Source organism: Ambystoma mexicanum, chromosome 9 (genome assembly GCF_040938575.1).
Source record: "Ambystoma mexicanum isolate Mex_15411 chromosome 9, UKY_AmexF1_1, whole genome shotgun sequence".
NCBI classification, from domain to species: Eukaryota; Metazoa; Chordata; class Amphibia; order Caudata; family Ambystomatidae; genus Ambystoma; species Ambystoma mexicanum.
Window position 1 is genome coordinate 1144952234 of NC_090931.1, and position 16657 is coordinate 1144968890.

Genomic DNA, 16657 nt, shown 5'->3' on the forward strand with positions numbered 1-16657 from the left:
AGGGATTGGACATCCATTTCGCTGACCCTTTGTTCTATCTCAACCATTCTGTTATCAAGGCTTTCCACTTTGAACAAGATGTCCAGTTACCAAATTCTGTTTTTATATCAGCCATGAGGGATGGTTTATCATCTTTTGTGGTCCATTACCTGACGTTCTCTATGGTGAGTGGGCTAGCGATCACACAGGGTCTTGCTTTTTATTCCTTTCCTGTGGTTGCAGCATGGTGGCAATATCTGTAGTTTTGTGGGGTTTCTGTTGTTTGGCCATTGTGGCTGACGATTCCCCTGCGTGTGATAGTGCAGTGTGGTTTCGCCCCATTCTTTTTTTCAGTTGTCTTGCCAATAATAGCCCCCATGCTGTAGGCTATCCCTGTGATGGCCTTGGGGGTGGGCAGAGGAGGCATCCACTGCTGAGGCCCTTGTGTCCCAGTTTGTTTATGTTGTGTGCGTGAGGCTTGAGATGTACTGCTTAGTGGGGAGTGGGTCCAGTTGTCCAAGCCAGCGCTGGAGATCATGGAGGGAGGGAGAGGGGCTCTGAACTTACTTCTGTCTGACTCGCTGGATGGTCTGGAAACCTTTGTCACCTTTACCTCCTTGCTGCTTGCTGTTTTTGGGTGTCCAATGATCCGCGGCCCTCTTGGGTCTGTTTCAGTCACCACCTGATCTTTTCCCTCTCTGGGGAGGTCTGCGTTCCTAGTAGTGTGTTAGGCTTGATGTCGATTGAATTCCTGAGTTTCACATAACACACCCGCCTCTACCTCTCTGCCTCAGTGAGCCGGGCCTCTGTTACATTCCCTGTTGCTGACGGGTTCTCAGCAATGCTTTTGGCGGTCAATCGGGTGGTGTGTGTTCTTCTCCCTCATTTTATGTCGCGGCTGCCATTTTGCGTGGCGCTGGTGGGACTGAGTCCTGGACTCCTTCGTTCATATCGGGCCTTGTAGTTGCCGATTTTAGCTGAGGATTAGATCGGCATCCTCCTCAGGGGTTCTGCTTCCCTCACCACTCTGCAGGTTGTATTAACTCGGCTCCATTTGGTGTAGAATACGCTGTTGGTTTGGCGCATGCATGGTGGCTTTTAGTGAAGTGACCGCTTTGCTGGTGCGCCAAGCCACGCCCCACTTATTACCCGAATTGTGAAATGGTGGGTTTTCGGAAATGAAAAGGCTTGGCACCAACAGTGCATCATGGGTGAAGTGGACGAATTTACGTCAAACCAACAAAGACTTTTCTTCAATATCTTTTCCCGACTCGTTTCTTATTTGGTGAAAATGTATCTAGTGGCTTGGGTTGTGTGCTTGAGCACATATTGGATATTTTCACTATGGAAAGGTGAAAAACACACCCTTTACTTGACCCTTTTATATCTTTTGAACCGTAACACTGATTTGGATGACATGTTCCAGTTCTGGGGGGACTAGGCTGATCAGGTCTATGTCTCAAAAGTTATTATCCTTAGAATTTTGCATTTCGTATGGATGATAGATTCACCTTAACTATAGGATGACCACCTGCCTTAGATAAAATGCTTTATAAATTCTACATCTAAAAGACCAGATAAGCCGCAAGGGCAAGAGCTTGTAGGTAAGGCTCTCCAAGCTCATATAACTTTCATGGATTCTACTTGGGTAAACTTCATTCATAGGTATTCTCATACTATCCTCCTATCAGGGAATTCATTCAAATACCGAGGGGGTGCATTTTGCTTCTGTAAATTGACAATACAATCCCCAGTTCGGCTTTCGCTACCTATAGGCCTCATTATAATTTTCTGGTCTGGTAACAACGGTACCGGTAAGCTTCCTGGTACCGTTGTTACCGGACCGTCAAACTACGAGTTCTGCTCGCGGGTGCCTCTCTGCCCGCCAGCACTGGCCTGCTGTGCAGAGCGGCACCCCCGAGCAGAGCATGTCAGAGGCACCAGCACCATTCAGAATGGAGCTGGTGCATCGGACCTCCCCATTCCCACTGAGCATTTTATTCCGGCACCCACGAATGGGAAATACTGATTCTGGTGGTGCTGTAATTGCCCATTCGCGGGTGCCTTAATAATTTGCAAGTTTGGGCGGCAGCCTGCCCGTTTTACCGGCAAGGCTACTAACAAACTTGTAATGAAGACCATATATGTCTACTATGATTTGCTCAAAACTAGCAGCCCTTTTACTAATAACTGATTTGAACGGAGCTCTATTCAATGTTAAGGCAAATACATGGTGTTGCACACTATATTCACTTATCTTATGTATAGTGTGTGTCAAATTCAAAAGATTAGCTCCCAAAAACACAGGCTCTGTGATCTTAAAGATTTTTTCAATAATGTATTTGTCACTGAGTTAAGTGACCTCCAATAAAGAGTCAGTTGTCGTTTTAAGATGTTAGCTCTAATACAGGTAAGACCAAGTGTTAGATATAGATGCTGTAAGGGCATGAAAGGAGGAGATTGACACACAGGTGGCATGACTGTTGGCATAGACTTTTATTCAACAAATAAGGGTTGAAGAAATACATTTCTGATCTTAATACTAAGAGGGGATTCCCTACCTTGAAATAATATTCTAAGGAGTCTGTCAGGATAGTCCAAAAGAAACAAGTCCACCATTGTGTCAAAATTCCTATTTCTAGCCCTCACACTAAGAAATGTAAACTAATTTGTAAAGGAGATCTTCTTTAGTCTCAGAGTTCTGTTCCAACTCGTAAACTGAAGTTCCAAAATAGTGTAACAAATAAACTCCAAAAGGAAGGACAAACTTACTCGCAGGTTGTTGTGTCCTCCGAATTTTGAGGGTCTTCTCCTCTTTTAGTATTCAAACACAACCTTGCTCCCAGATTGTCATGCCATCTGAATTTTCAATAAGGGTGTTTACCTCTTTCCTCCTCCTTGAATTCACAGCAAACCTGGCAAATTATTCTGCCTGGTGCCGTGACTATGAAGAGTGCTTTAGCTCCCTTTTCATGTGGGTGTTTCCAGGGCCTTCTCTGTACTTCCCAATTGTGTGCTTTCTTGTTTGACCACAATTGCTTTGCTGGTCACAGCCAACCTGGTATACTCTCCTGCCAGGTGCTGTGCGTATGACATTGCTTTGACTCTCTCTTCATGTGGGGGCGAATCCCAGACTTGCCTTTTCTTTAAATGTGTTCTTCTTGTTTCTACTACTACTACTACTACTACTACTACTCCTTTGGTCACAGCCTACCTGGTAAACCCTGGGTTGTGTCTTCTCTGTGCTGCCCAAGAGTGTGCGTTCTTGTTTGACCACAGCTGCTTTGCTGGTCACAACCAACCTGGTATACTCTCCTGACAGGTGCTGTGAGTATGAAGATTGATTTGGCTCTTTCTTCATATGGGTGTGAATCACATACTTGCCTTTTTTTCAATGTGTTCTTATTGTTTGACTACTAATACTACTACTGCTTTATTGGTCACAGCCAACCTGGTATATTCTCCTGCCAAGTACTGTGACTATGGGGATTGGTGGGGAGGCTTTCATTATGTATATGGGTGTGGGTCCCAGACTTGCTTTCACGTTCCTCCCTTCTTCTAGCCACCCCACCAACTGTCCCGGTCAACAGACCTCTCTGGAGAGCTTACTGGTGCCTTTCAGTTGTTTGCAGGTGTTTAGGACTCTCACAGTTTCCCTTTGCTGATTCGCTGCTTGTGGAGGCTTTGCGCTGTCTGCTGGCCTGTGAGCGGCACGACTATGCTTCCACACATGCTCCAGGACTCCCGGGATGGAAGTAATGACGGCTTCACTCCTCATTAGGTTGTTGATGTTCTTCCTCGTTCCAGTATTTCTTGGGAAAGTGACATGGTCTGTTTTACAGACATACACAGAAGTATGTGGGGTTATGCCTTGTGCAGGATAACAGGGTGAGGGAGGTTGAGGTTTATGAGAATTATACTGTGTATCTCCCACGGTGCCATCCCTCTTCCATAGGGGATTTCCCTTCCCATGAGATCCACCTGCTGACTACCACCCCCAGGGGGACTAGCAGGTAGCGGTCACACCTCCCTAGCCTCATGGGAAGGAACTTCCTCCAAAGAAACAGTAATCACATCCTGGGATTTGTCACAAAGCTCAATGGGGAGACTTACAAATAGGTTAGTGTGGTGGTTTTCTAGAAACGTATGCCTCTCTATATATATGAGTGGCCCCAGACCTCCACTCCATGTAGCAATGTGAAAAGGATCTTAATTTTGTAAATCTTTATGATGGAGTTAAGGGAGTAATCCCCATGTTTTAAACCAAACGAGTTAACTCCACCCAATAGCTGAAGAATCGTGACCTTACGTTTTTCAAGGTGTGCATGCAATTTCACTTAATTATCAACAACTCCAAGATAAACAAATGACTATACTTTTTTATACTTTGTAAATTCTCTCGTACTTAGAAATGTATGTTTTAAGTTCTTAATCATACACAATATAAGCTAAGGTGTTTAATTCCAGGTTTAACTATTCTCATGTGTTCTGTGTGATTTGCTTTCCCAAAGGATCTCCTTCCCAGATGAAAAAGGTGGATGCACCAATCTTCTATATGAACATCCAGAAAAAGACTTGTTACCCTGCATGTCAACAGTGGGTGATTTGCTTTTCCTGTTTTGCACCTGGTGTCTGTTCGCATAAGTATGCTATTGGCACCAAAAGATTGGAAAATGAATATTTGAAACATCTGCAATGTTTGCCTTTCTGGAGAAAAACCTGGATATGGTAAGAAGAGTTGCTTAACCTATCCAATCATGTCTCTTGTCTGAGCTGGTTACTTTACTGTGGTGTGAACCATCATAAAACAACCTTCATAAATAACAAGGAGATGTAGTGGACTTAAACGACTACATGCTCATTATACATTTCCATGATTAATACAATTGATATTAGAAGCTGAGGTAACCACATTTATGAATATTATTATGTTGGACGTATTAACACCATTGTTTTTAATTTATTTTAAGTGTACCATTTGAAATCGGAGTGTGCGTAGTGTAATTTGTACTGCATATTCACTAAAAATTCTACACACCAATATCACCTTCCGATGGGAGTTTATACTGCATCTACACAAATAATGAGTTCAACTCGCTGTAATTTTACATTTCAAGGTAAACTATGCAATTTTGTTTTGTACATTGATGTGTGGAGATCGGGTGGGTAAAAGAAAGCCAATTATAACACTTTAATGTTGTAATGGCTGGTGTAAGGATTTGCCCCAACATTCCGTGCTTTGTCCATTGTCTATACCCGTTTTCAACAAAACCGTCCATCCTCAATTGCTGAAGTGTTCTAATGCCACCCATCTTGGACTCTAACTGAAGTTATACACCCTCTGCAATGTTTTAGGATGTTGTGGGTGTCTCAGGCCTATAACCTGTGAGAATGACATATCAGAGAAGTAACATAACCTGACTGGAAGGTAGATGCTGCATTACCGTGAAAACCAATACTGTGGTGGTCAAGGGGTGCAGGGGCAGGTCGAGCTAGCAGATGCTAGAGCCAGAGGAGGTATAACGGGGATCCATAGCTCACCGCAAATGGGTCCTGCACAAAGACAGGCAGCAGCTGCAGGAGCACATGCTCACTTCTCATCCCTATAGATGGACATGTTCACCTGGAGGATAGTCCCAAGACCTTTCACACAGCCATTATTAATACTAATATACAGAGACCCAAAGGGGTAGTCAATGGTAGTTCACCCACTTGCACTCAGGCTGAAATACAGGAGCCCCAAAGGAGTAGTCACATAAATTGTCAACCCCCTGTGACAAATCATGGGATTCAGCCACTTCTTCCTAGGGGGGATCCTTTGCCTGTGAGGCTAGGGAGGTGAGCCCGCTATGCAATACCCTCCATAGGGGCAGACGCAACTGCGACCTCCCCGGGAGAGACTCCCCTTCTTGTATGAAGGACTGCCATTCTGGTAAGGACCTCCCTTAGCCCCATGGGATTTGAACGATCCCTCAATGAACTCTTTTGAAGAAAAAGATGAAGAATCAATCAAAGTCGTCTTTTGTCAATCAAATGCAATGGTAACAGCTACCATAGCAACCCCATGTGCTACTGGGAGGAAGAAACACAATGGAGGACTACAGGATAGGAGCTTGACAGAGAGAAAGGACTTTGACAGCCCACCAGGGAAGTTCTGTGACAATATCATGAAAAAATAGAAGGTGTAAACACCAGAGTAAGAACCAGGGAAGTTTGAATCATCTGTTTGAGCGACACGGAGGAGGGACAGGATGCTCACTGTCCAACCCTTGAGAGGCATGGAGTTGTGGAGCATAACGCATACTGGGAAAGCAAGCCACGGGACACAGGACACAAGGCAACCAGAGGCTGAACCGGGTGGTTGCTGGACCGCTAACAGAAGGCGGTGGACCAGGAGGTTCAGTCACAACATCAATACCTCCTACCATGAAACCACATAGAAAGAAGCCACAGCAGAATGAATGGAGGAACCGTTCATAGCAGAGAGTGAAATGAGAAAAGCCAACCTGACAAGAGAAGTTCCCCAATGCTTTAAAGCCCCAGTGAGGCTATCCGTGAAAGATCCTGGTAACAGGGGAAGCGGAAGACCTGGAGGGAGACCTTTAATCATTATTGAAATAGTTATACTCGTCCTAGTGAAGATAACATATTAAAAATAGTTGAAGGAAGTTTGAATCATTACTGGAACATTCATACCCATCCGAGAGAAAAAAAATGATTAAGAATATTGGAATACATTGAGAATCGTTACTGGAACGCTCATACTCATCCTAAGGCAAATAAAGATACAGAGAATCCCACCTAATCATACCAACACAGGCACAGCACAATGGCCTAAAGCTTAGAGTGATTCCTCTTCCTAAACTTAGCACATTCAGATAGCCATTCAAGTTCTAAGCCGGACCAAAACATCGAGTGTCAGAAAAAAAAAACTCTTCCTTTCAGGGAACAGTGTTGTGTGAGAAAACAAAGGGTGCTTCACTTGTTAGTCCCCGGGGATCTCTCTCTCAGGTGCCCAGGGCATGGCTATTGCCTTTGGATCCAGTCTTTGGGGCTGGACCAGTGCAGGAGGATCACCTGGGTGAGGGATCTTCAGAGAGTGGGGGTGAGGCAACCGATGGTGAGACGCAGTATCCCCCCTTTCCCATGCCTATAACCCATCCTATTTCATAGGATTCTCCAGCTGTCTAACTCCACCACTTTCCACACAAACACTGGGCCAAGGAAGAAGAGGACTGAGAGTAAAGAGAGTAACACTTGCATGTCTCAATGGACATGTCCTGTTAATAAGGTCAGGCTAAGTACATCTGATACCCATTAGCTCCCCCCACATGGATAAAAGGTGGAACATTGAAACAGACTCTGAGCATAGTGAGACACGAGAAGGAGCAGATCTTCTGCGGTGAAGGCAAACCCACTTGAGCAGGACGACCGATTGAAGGACCAGAGTGCGGGGTAGGGAAACCCTAAAGATCCCTACAGGAGGTTGGTGCCTCCGGAAAACCATGAATGATACGTGGAGAAAGCCAAATCCCAGAAAAGAAGAAACCAACGTTGTGTTTCAAGGACACCAGCAAACTGCACTTGTAAATAGCAGAGTTGAGGAGGGGAGGCCAAACCTGTACTATTAACCTTGACTTGTGAATCAAAGCCGCAAAGAAAAGAAAGGAATGCACACAACTGGTGAGTTAGTGAAAGGCATGAAAGGCCAGTACGTGTCAAGGAAAGATTAAAGCCGCAACAGGGTATCTCACAATTGAAGGTGCGTGTGTGCTGATGAGACACGAAAGAAAGCAAATCAATAGTGAACTTTAAAACTTACCGATAACTGTGAAGCCAGTGGTAGAGAGTTGCAGAGTGGTCAAGCAAAAGGAAATAGCCCACTCAAAAGTCTCTGTGAAATGTTGTATGTCTTGTTATAAAGCGACAAAGTGAATGAACTCTGAAATGTGCAATGGGCATGATTAATCCCAACGAAAGGGGAAGTTAAAAGGCTCGCTTGATCCTATATTCCACAAACGAGATTCAAGCAATCCAGGGTTAATCAAAAGAAAACCATTATAGGTTTTGTAGAAACACTGACGAGATTGAACCATTGGTTCATATCGTGACAGGGTGTTCATGGCTGAGTGTCATGTTCATGAAGTCAGGGACACAGGCATGCAGGGGTCACATGCACAGAAGACCTGGGTGGACATTGTCCTGGTGCCGTTGGCGCCAGGCTCATGAACAAAGTAAACAAGAACATCCATTTAACACCAAAACGCTATTATTATGGACCTAGCACTTCACATGCATTAACCTTGAACATTCCATCCATTAAGCAGGATGCATTAACCTTGAACATTCCATCCATTAAGCAGGCCCAAGTGTATTCTTGGGTGTGACTGCTAATGGATTGCCTTCGCACATGCTCACTCTCTAGGAGTGGCAGGGTGTGGCTGGCAAGCCGGCCCTAATGGGCATGCCCACGATCTCAGCTATATAAGCTGCCCCGATCCTCAAGACAGACGCTTCGAGTTATTCTGCATTTGCAGTAACACTCACCATCGCCTGCTTCCTGGACATCCTGCTTCCTGCCAGCAACCAACTGGGGAAAGCTGTTCTTACCTGTACATCTCTTCGGCAAACAAAGTATTCATCTTTACACTTTCCAGAATGCTGAAATCTTCATCTTGACACTGCAGAATGACTCGCTCCATCGTCGACAGCAGCGCCTGCAAGGAAAAACAGAAGACAAGGTTAGACATCGAAAAAACAGCAAGTTTAAGGTTGCGCTTTGCCATACTTTGCGCTTTTCCTTAAACCATCACTTCCCTGCTGTCGAACATTGCAGTAGCATCCATCTTCCATCCGGCTGCGTCTCGCGTCTCACAGCTGCATTGAGGCCGCATTTCCATCTAAGGGAAGAAAACAGAAGAGAGACATTATTGCGGGCATAAATAGGAGCAACATATAAAGATATAAAACAGAACGAACAGCATCAGAAGAGCTCAAGAAAGACTTACCAATCATAAGGAGAATCATAGTCGCAGCTGGACTGGACTAATCCTTAGCAGGGATCAGTGAAGGAACTATATCCCATTTGACGTGCCCCTGCCAGAAGTAGCAGGACAGAGAGCTTATCTTCCATAATTCACAGGTGAGCTTAATGGGCCAGCGTATGGTCACAGAAAATGTACTTTGGGGTGAAGGGTCCGAGTGGTACAACAATCACAGATTGGCGCACTCACACACTCTTATCTCCACGCAGGAGCACTACCACCACTTACCACCGCTCACAGCTTTTCTACTGAAGGAGAGGCCTGAAGGGGGTGATTCAAGTTGAGGGAGGGCTGCAACCGTGCCCCAACACCTCCGCAGAGACTAGGTGAGCGTAACACTGAGAGACCTTCGTACAACTTATTTTAGACCTCTATTTTCTGATTTTACAGCCTTAGACCCTTTGGTTTGGTGGAACTTATTAATCGACCGACTGGGAACTAAAAATGTAATTGTACTTGTACAATTTCTCAAAAAAATATCTTTTGAGACTGGCACAGTGAGTTGATTTAATCTTCGATTCCTTTTTCCTCTCTTTTTGGTTTTAGTAGTCAACTTGTTTTAACTGTTTATTTTTTGTTTCTGATTTGAGATACATTGCTAAACAATTGTTTTACAATTTAAATGCAATAAATAAATAAAGGCAAATGCTTTAAGAGAAACATTTCTTTGAATGTTTCTGCTTGTGTTATGGAACTACCAAGAACAAGAGACACTTGGGCGAATAACATAAAATTGAGCTGAAGTGAAAATCGAAGTGGTCCTGTGGAGGTCTATGAAAAAACCTTGCACACTAGAAAGTCTTTGACATCAGTGAAAGGTCTGAGCCTAACTGAAGGAAATCGGGAACGTGAAATAAATTCGAAGAAGGATCCCCTAATGTATGTGAATGAAGGTTGGGGAAGGGAACCCCTGCAAGTGCTGGGATTGCGAGGTCTGAGCCCAGCTGGGGGAGATCTACATTGAATCAGGTACTTTTTGTTGATAGGTCCTAGCCTGACTGAGGGAGACCTATGTGAACCTTTGTTGAACTGTGAAAGAACTTTTTGTGAACTGAAAATAAGTGACTTTAACGTGGAAGGCCAAGTGGGCCTCGACCCACGTTTTGTACTGCCTAGCCAGAGTGTGTCATCCTGTATACGGGGGCTGAATTACTCCATGCTGTCCAACGTGATGAGGAGAGCTGACTCAGCCACCTTGATCATTTATGTTATAACAATGACTTTCCTTTGCATACACATTCACCTTTGCACCATTTTTGTATAACTGATAGGTCCTGCATTCATTTTTTTTTTTAGTATAGGTGTTAGGCAGAATCACATGCAGTACCCTTTGAGAACACTACATGCAATTAAGACTACAAGTGTAAGCACAATTTCATCTTTGGTACAAGACTGTACTACACAGTAAAGTGGTAGCTGAGCAGCCAGACTTATCTCAAGAGTTTAAGTGAGCAGTAGAACAAGTTATACAAAGGACCCACAAGTAAAGGGATTCAAATATGCACTTACTCAAGGTTTCCTGGTAAAAGAATATACATTTATTTACTCAGTCAGTTAGAAAACATTACACTAGCACAAGTTTATAAACCACAAATACACAACCGATAAGTAAATGAAAAACTTTAGCTCCCCTGAAGTGGGAGCAAAATGGCACTTCAGATACTTAATAAAGGGGTAAAAAGACAAGGTTATAAGAATAGACAACCCAAATACATTCATAGGCATGGCAAAGGGTTTCAGTTAAGTACAACCAGCAATTCTTCTCAATAGGCTTGGGCTGGGCCAAAGTCAAAGGTTCAGAGTCTTTGTATAGGATAGCACAGTTCTAGTAGATAATGGTTAAGTTTTTGCCACGTAGATTAGAACAATTTGGCTAGACGAAAAGTTTGACAAATGTTAAGGGAAGGACAAGCCTTCTTAGTTGAGGAAATTTTCATGCACTTTCTCGATGGCCGAAAAGATTTCCAGACCGCGTTTGCACAGTACCTTATTAATGAAGAAGAGCTGTAGCTGAGGCATTTGTTCCTGGCAGTTTGAGCAGATCTCGCTGTTCCTGTTCTTCCGTCATGGGGACAAGAAGGAGGACGTCGGGAGATTCCTGGACTGCCCAGGGATGAGGCAAAAAGCTTTAGTAAGACGTTGGTTTAAGGTGTGAGTGCCTTAAAGTCCACAAGCTGGTTTCCTTTCCTCTGGCTATCCGGTTTTTAACAGCACTCTCATGAAAATTCGACCAGATGGGGACGGTGTCCACGTGGCTTGCGAGTTGGTTGTTCCCACCAAACTCAAGGGAAGAAGTTAACCTTGAAGGGCTTCTCTGTCGATGGAGTTTCAGGCAATTGGGACCTGCAGCAGTGCTTCACCGGTCGTCCAGGAGTTGCAGCACTCCTCTTCCTTCAGCTCCTCTTTGGTTCTTTCGTTCCAGTGGTCGACTCTGTTTTACAAGTCCAGAGACCTGCTTTTAAACAGTCTTCCCCCATTCATTCCAGCCTGGCTGTCACTCACACAGCAGGATGGCTGTCGTTGCCGGACAGCCAGCCGGCCAATCACACCAGAGTGCGTTCCCGTCTCCTGGGAGACTAAGCACAGGGACTTTTGGGCACCTCCCTCACATCCTGTCCACCCCAGGCACTCAGGCGTCAGAGGAGGGCTTCAACACTAAAGGCCACCAAAGGCCAACAAACAAAGGGACCAAACCTGGTTTGGCACGCAGAGACAAACACAAGAAGGACCTTTCGTAAAAGAAATGGCGAAAGAGTTGACCAGAGTCTGCTTTTACAGATAGGTCTTGGGTGCCATATTGAAAAACATGGCTGACCCGATTTTTAGCTACCGTTTTAAGCGGTTGGGAAAAATCATGTTAGTTTGATCCACTGCCACCAGCCATTTAAAGTAGGAAAGGGTAACATCTGACAGTTACATGAGTGTTCTGACTCAGGGGAAGCTAGGCAACCCCTCCAGAACTCTATAGGAAGATAGTGTGTGCTGGGTCAGTAAATTTAAAGAGACTAGTAAAGTCAATTTAACTTTACATGCTTTGGGAGACAGTATTCAGTCCCAGAGAAAGTGTTTAAACCTTGGGAAGTCTGAAAGACATCCCTGTGCCACTGCACTGAAGGTGCTGTGTGACACACAGAAAAAGATGATGCCTATGGAGTTGTTTTAAAACTCCATAACCAAAGAACACAAAAGTAAAACACACATCAAAATACATGGAAGAGTGGGAAAAAAAGGCTCTCACTCTTCCCAGGTAAAAAAAACAAATCCTAGAAATCCAGCAAAGTTGCTGAGGGTCTCAAAATGTAAGGGAAATTAGCACATATTGAGAATTCTCCCTAACACTCGCCCTCCCCCCCAGACTAAGGGACAGGAGGATTTAATCCACTCCTGGATGAATCTCCTTACTCCAGTCAGTCAAACATCCTGGAGTTACCATCAGCATTTCGGTGGTGACACCCAGACCTGTGTTCAATGGTAAAATAATACCCTAGCAGGCTGTTTGTCCATTTCAGTAGTTTAGGGTTTTCCCCTTTCATTTGCATCAACCATCTCAACGGTTGGTGGTCAGTCTGAATGACAAAAGTAGATCCATACAAGTATGGTCTAGACTTCTTCAGTGACCACACAATAGCATAACATTCTGTTTCAATGTTTGCCCACCTTGTCTCAGGTTCCTTCAGCTTCCTGCTGATGAAGCAAATGGGGTGCTCCATACCTTTCTCATCCAGCTGACTAAGAACTGCACCTATACCTGTATTTGAAGCATCTGTCTGTGTCATGATGCCTACCCCCGGGCATCAGGACCAAGTCCCTCAGCTCCGGGAGCAGGCATCCAGACATTTATTTAAACCTCAGCAGCCCCGGCTAGGGGCTGTCTGGGTTCAGTCCTGGTGCCTTAGGCACCAGGCTCATCATAGAAATCTGTCCCGGTGCCATAGGCGCCAGGCTCATAGACTTTACTTAAATGATGCAGACCATGCTGCAAAAGAGTCCAAGCCTACATGAGGCCTGGATGGGACTATTTTGTTACAGGGACTATTTTTTACTCGGGCGTGGCTCTAGGGAACTTCTTACCTGGAACTACTTTGGAGGCTATCTAAACCACACCCGAACAGCAGCACATGCTTCGCTTTATTCTGCATCCAGCAGCGTGGCGCGCACCGTGCCTGCAGCCAGCATCCAGTCTTCTGCCACGCCTGCGTGTCTGCAGCCAGCATCCAGTCTTCTGCCACGCCCGCCTCGAATCCTGAGCTCCTAGAATAAAGAAGAGGAAAAGGATAAGATTAGAAAACAAACTTATTTCAAATTCCTCACCTAATTCCGGAACCATTTAATCTCCGGACCTGGAAAGTACATCAGCCTTGCACGCGTCGCTTCGCCAGCTCCAGCACGGCTCCATACTCACCAGTTCTCACTGCATCTTTCAATCCGGCACTGTCTCCATCATTTCTTCGCCTTAATCCGGCACCTACGGGACACAAGAAAAAACAAGGTGAGCCAAGGGAATCAAAAATACAACCTCTTACCACCATAGACTTACCTGATTTACCACCGGCGGTATTATTCCATAACTCTCCACATTTTCATATGCCGCATCTGTCAAGAGGGAGAAAAACAACAGGTTAACGCATGCAATAGTTACCGGACAGCGTCTGGTAACACAGACTCTTACCTGAACGCCAGCAGCAGCTACGAGACCTTCTTCTCACAAACTCAGTTGCAATTTAAGGAAGGAAGGGGACAAGAGTGAACATCGGGCACATTGAACTCTTTGAACTTGATACTTACCAACCCCGCCAGGGACTTCAGAGTCTTACCGGAACTCTCCCAACGCCTTCAAACCAGTGAAGTAACTGGTATCTACGCACCCCTGCAAGACACGCAGGATGGAGAGCTCATCTTTTACGAACATAAGGTGAGGTTACTAAGGGGATATCGGAGGTGATTAGTGGGGGAGAGCGAGAACAGTTGGGAGGCCATCACTAAAACCCACAGGTGGTTAATCCCTGTCTCCACTTGCAGGAAAATACTTCTTCGGGTCCAGCAGACAAGACTAGCCGGGCCAGTCCAGACAGCCATCTCTGCACTCCGCATCACGTTGAAGGAGACCGCAGCTGTCCAGGTCCGATCGACACCCCTGTGGTGTCCAGGTGAGCGTAACAGTCTGCACAATGAAGGTTTGGTTATAGTCAGGAGCTCTTAGGACTGGAGCTTGACAAAAGGCTTTCTTTAGGCCTTCAAAGGCTTGAGTGCACTCCTCATTCCACCTGACCTTTTTAGGGAATTTGGGAGGGGGATCACATTCAAGGGAGAAGCTATGGTCCCATAGTTCTCAATGAAGTCCTATAGTACCCAGTGAGGCATAGGAAGGCTCTCACTTGGGTTTGAGTAGTAGGGGTGGCCCAGTTTTGTACAGCTTGCACTTTACGCTGACCAATTTGACATTTACTAGCCTTTATGGTCAGCTGGGGTAGATCAAGAGCCTGCAAAACATATCCTAAGTGGTCAACATGTTCATTCCAAGTAGGGCTGGACACTGCAATGGCATCCAAGTATGCCATGGATAAGTCCTCCATCCCATTCAGAACTTGATTAACCATCCTTTGGAATGTAGCAGGTGCACTCTTTAGTCCAAAAGGCATTGCCTTAAACTGGTAGAGGCCTGCTTGGGTTGACAATGCAGTTTTCTCCTTGGCATAGTCTGTCAGTGCTATTTGCCAATAGCTTGAATTGAGATGAAATGTACTGAGGTACTTGGCTGAACCAAGTTTGTCCACCAGTTCATCCGTCCTTGGTAAAGGGTGGCCATCAATCTTGGTGACTGCATTAAGAGCTCTATAGTCCACACAGAATCTCAACTCCTTGGATCCTGCATTTGGTACTAGAACAACTGGACTAGACCATGGACTGGTAGAGAGCTCTATTACTCCGAGATCAATTATCTTGTTGACCTCCTCCTTTATGTGGGATCTTACATGATCTGACATCCTGTACCCTCTGCTTTTAACAGGTAAACAGTCACCAGTTTGAATATCAAGCTGGCCTCAAGGGGTCAAGCCTGGTGATAGTGAAAACAGGCAGGCAAACTGATTCAACAGAAACTTGCACTCCTCCTGTTGTTCAGGTGTCAAATTAGAGGCGAGATTAACTCCTTCTACTTTCTCTTCTAAAGGCTGGCCTCTGAGTAGGTCAGATAGAGGTTCACTCTCCTCCTCCTCTTGAGCTGAAGCTAGAAGCAAAGCTCCCACCTCTGGTCTTGAGAAATAAGCTTTTAGACGGTTGGTGTGAAAGACTCTGAGAGCCTCCTTAGGATTGCCTATGTCCACCAGATAGTTGACCTCTCCAAGTTTACCCATAACCTTGAAGGGTCCTATCCATTTGTCCTGTAAGGCCCTCTGCCTTGTAGGTACCATAACTAGAACTAGCTGGTCTTGAAAAAACTTAACCATGTTGGCCTTCTGATCATGCCAATGCTTTACCAGAGCCTGACCTGCTTCCAAGTTATCTGATGCGTCTGCCATCAAGTGTGACATTCTCCTCCGGAGACCTATCACATAGTCAGTGTCTCTCTCTGGCTTGGGGGAAGGAGCACTGTCCAACCCCTCCTTAATTAGGGCCAAGGGACCTCTAACTGGATAGCCATAAAGAAGTTCAAAGGGACTCAATCCAGCTCCCTCCTGAGGGACTTCTCTATAAGCAAATAGAAGGCATGGCAGTAGAAGATCCCATTTTCTCCTAAGGAGTTCCTCTAAAGCACCTATCAAGCTCTTCATTGTACGTTTAAATATCTCCACCAATCCATTTGTCTGATGGTGGTAGGCAGTTGAGAACTTGTAAGTTACTCCACAGTTTTTCCACATGGCCTGGATGTAGTGGGACATAAACTTAGATCCCCTGTCAGAGATAACTTCCTTAGGAAAACCTACCCTGGTAGAAATACCAAGTAGGGCCTCAGCAACAGCCTGAGCTGTTACAGTTCTCATAGGTATTGCTTCAAGATACCTATTGGCATGGTCTAATACAACCAGGATAAACCTGTTTACTGAAGAGGTTGGAGGGTCTAAGGGACCAACAATGTTGATTCCTACCCTCTCAAAAGGGACTCCCACCACTGGGAGGGGCACCAAGGGTGCCACATTCTTGGTTCCACTCTTGCCAGAGGTTTGTCAAGTGTGACAGCTCCTACAGTACTTATCTACATCAGACCCCAACTTAGGCCACTAGAAATATAAAGATAGCCTTTCCTTGGTCTTCTTAAAACTTAAATGACCAGCCAAAGGTATATCATGGGCTAACTGTAGGAACTGGAGTCTGCTTTCAAGAGGCACTACAAGTCTTCTGTAGTCCACTGGGATAGACTCAGTCGGTTCAATGTAGAAGAGGCCATCTTCCCAGTACAACCTATGCTTCCCTGGCTCTTGCCCATCCAGCTGGGAAGCTGCCTGTTGGCGTAGACCTTCTAGAGTAGGACACTCTCTTTGACCTCTGCTGAAGTCTGCCCTACAGGGTCCACCTTCTGCCAGTAAATACTGCAGCTCAGGATGGTCTGCAGGATCCAGATCTCCAACTGGAGCAAGGTCCTCTTCCAGCTCTGATTCCTGAGCAGTTGATTCAACCACACATGGTTGTTCCACACA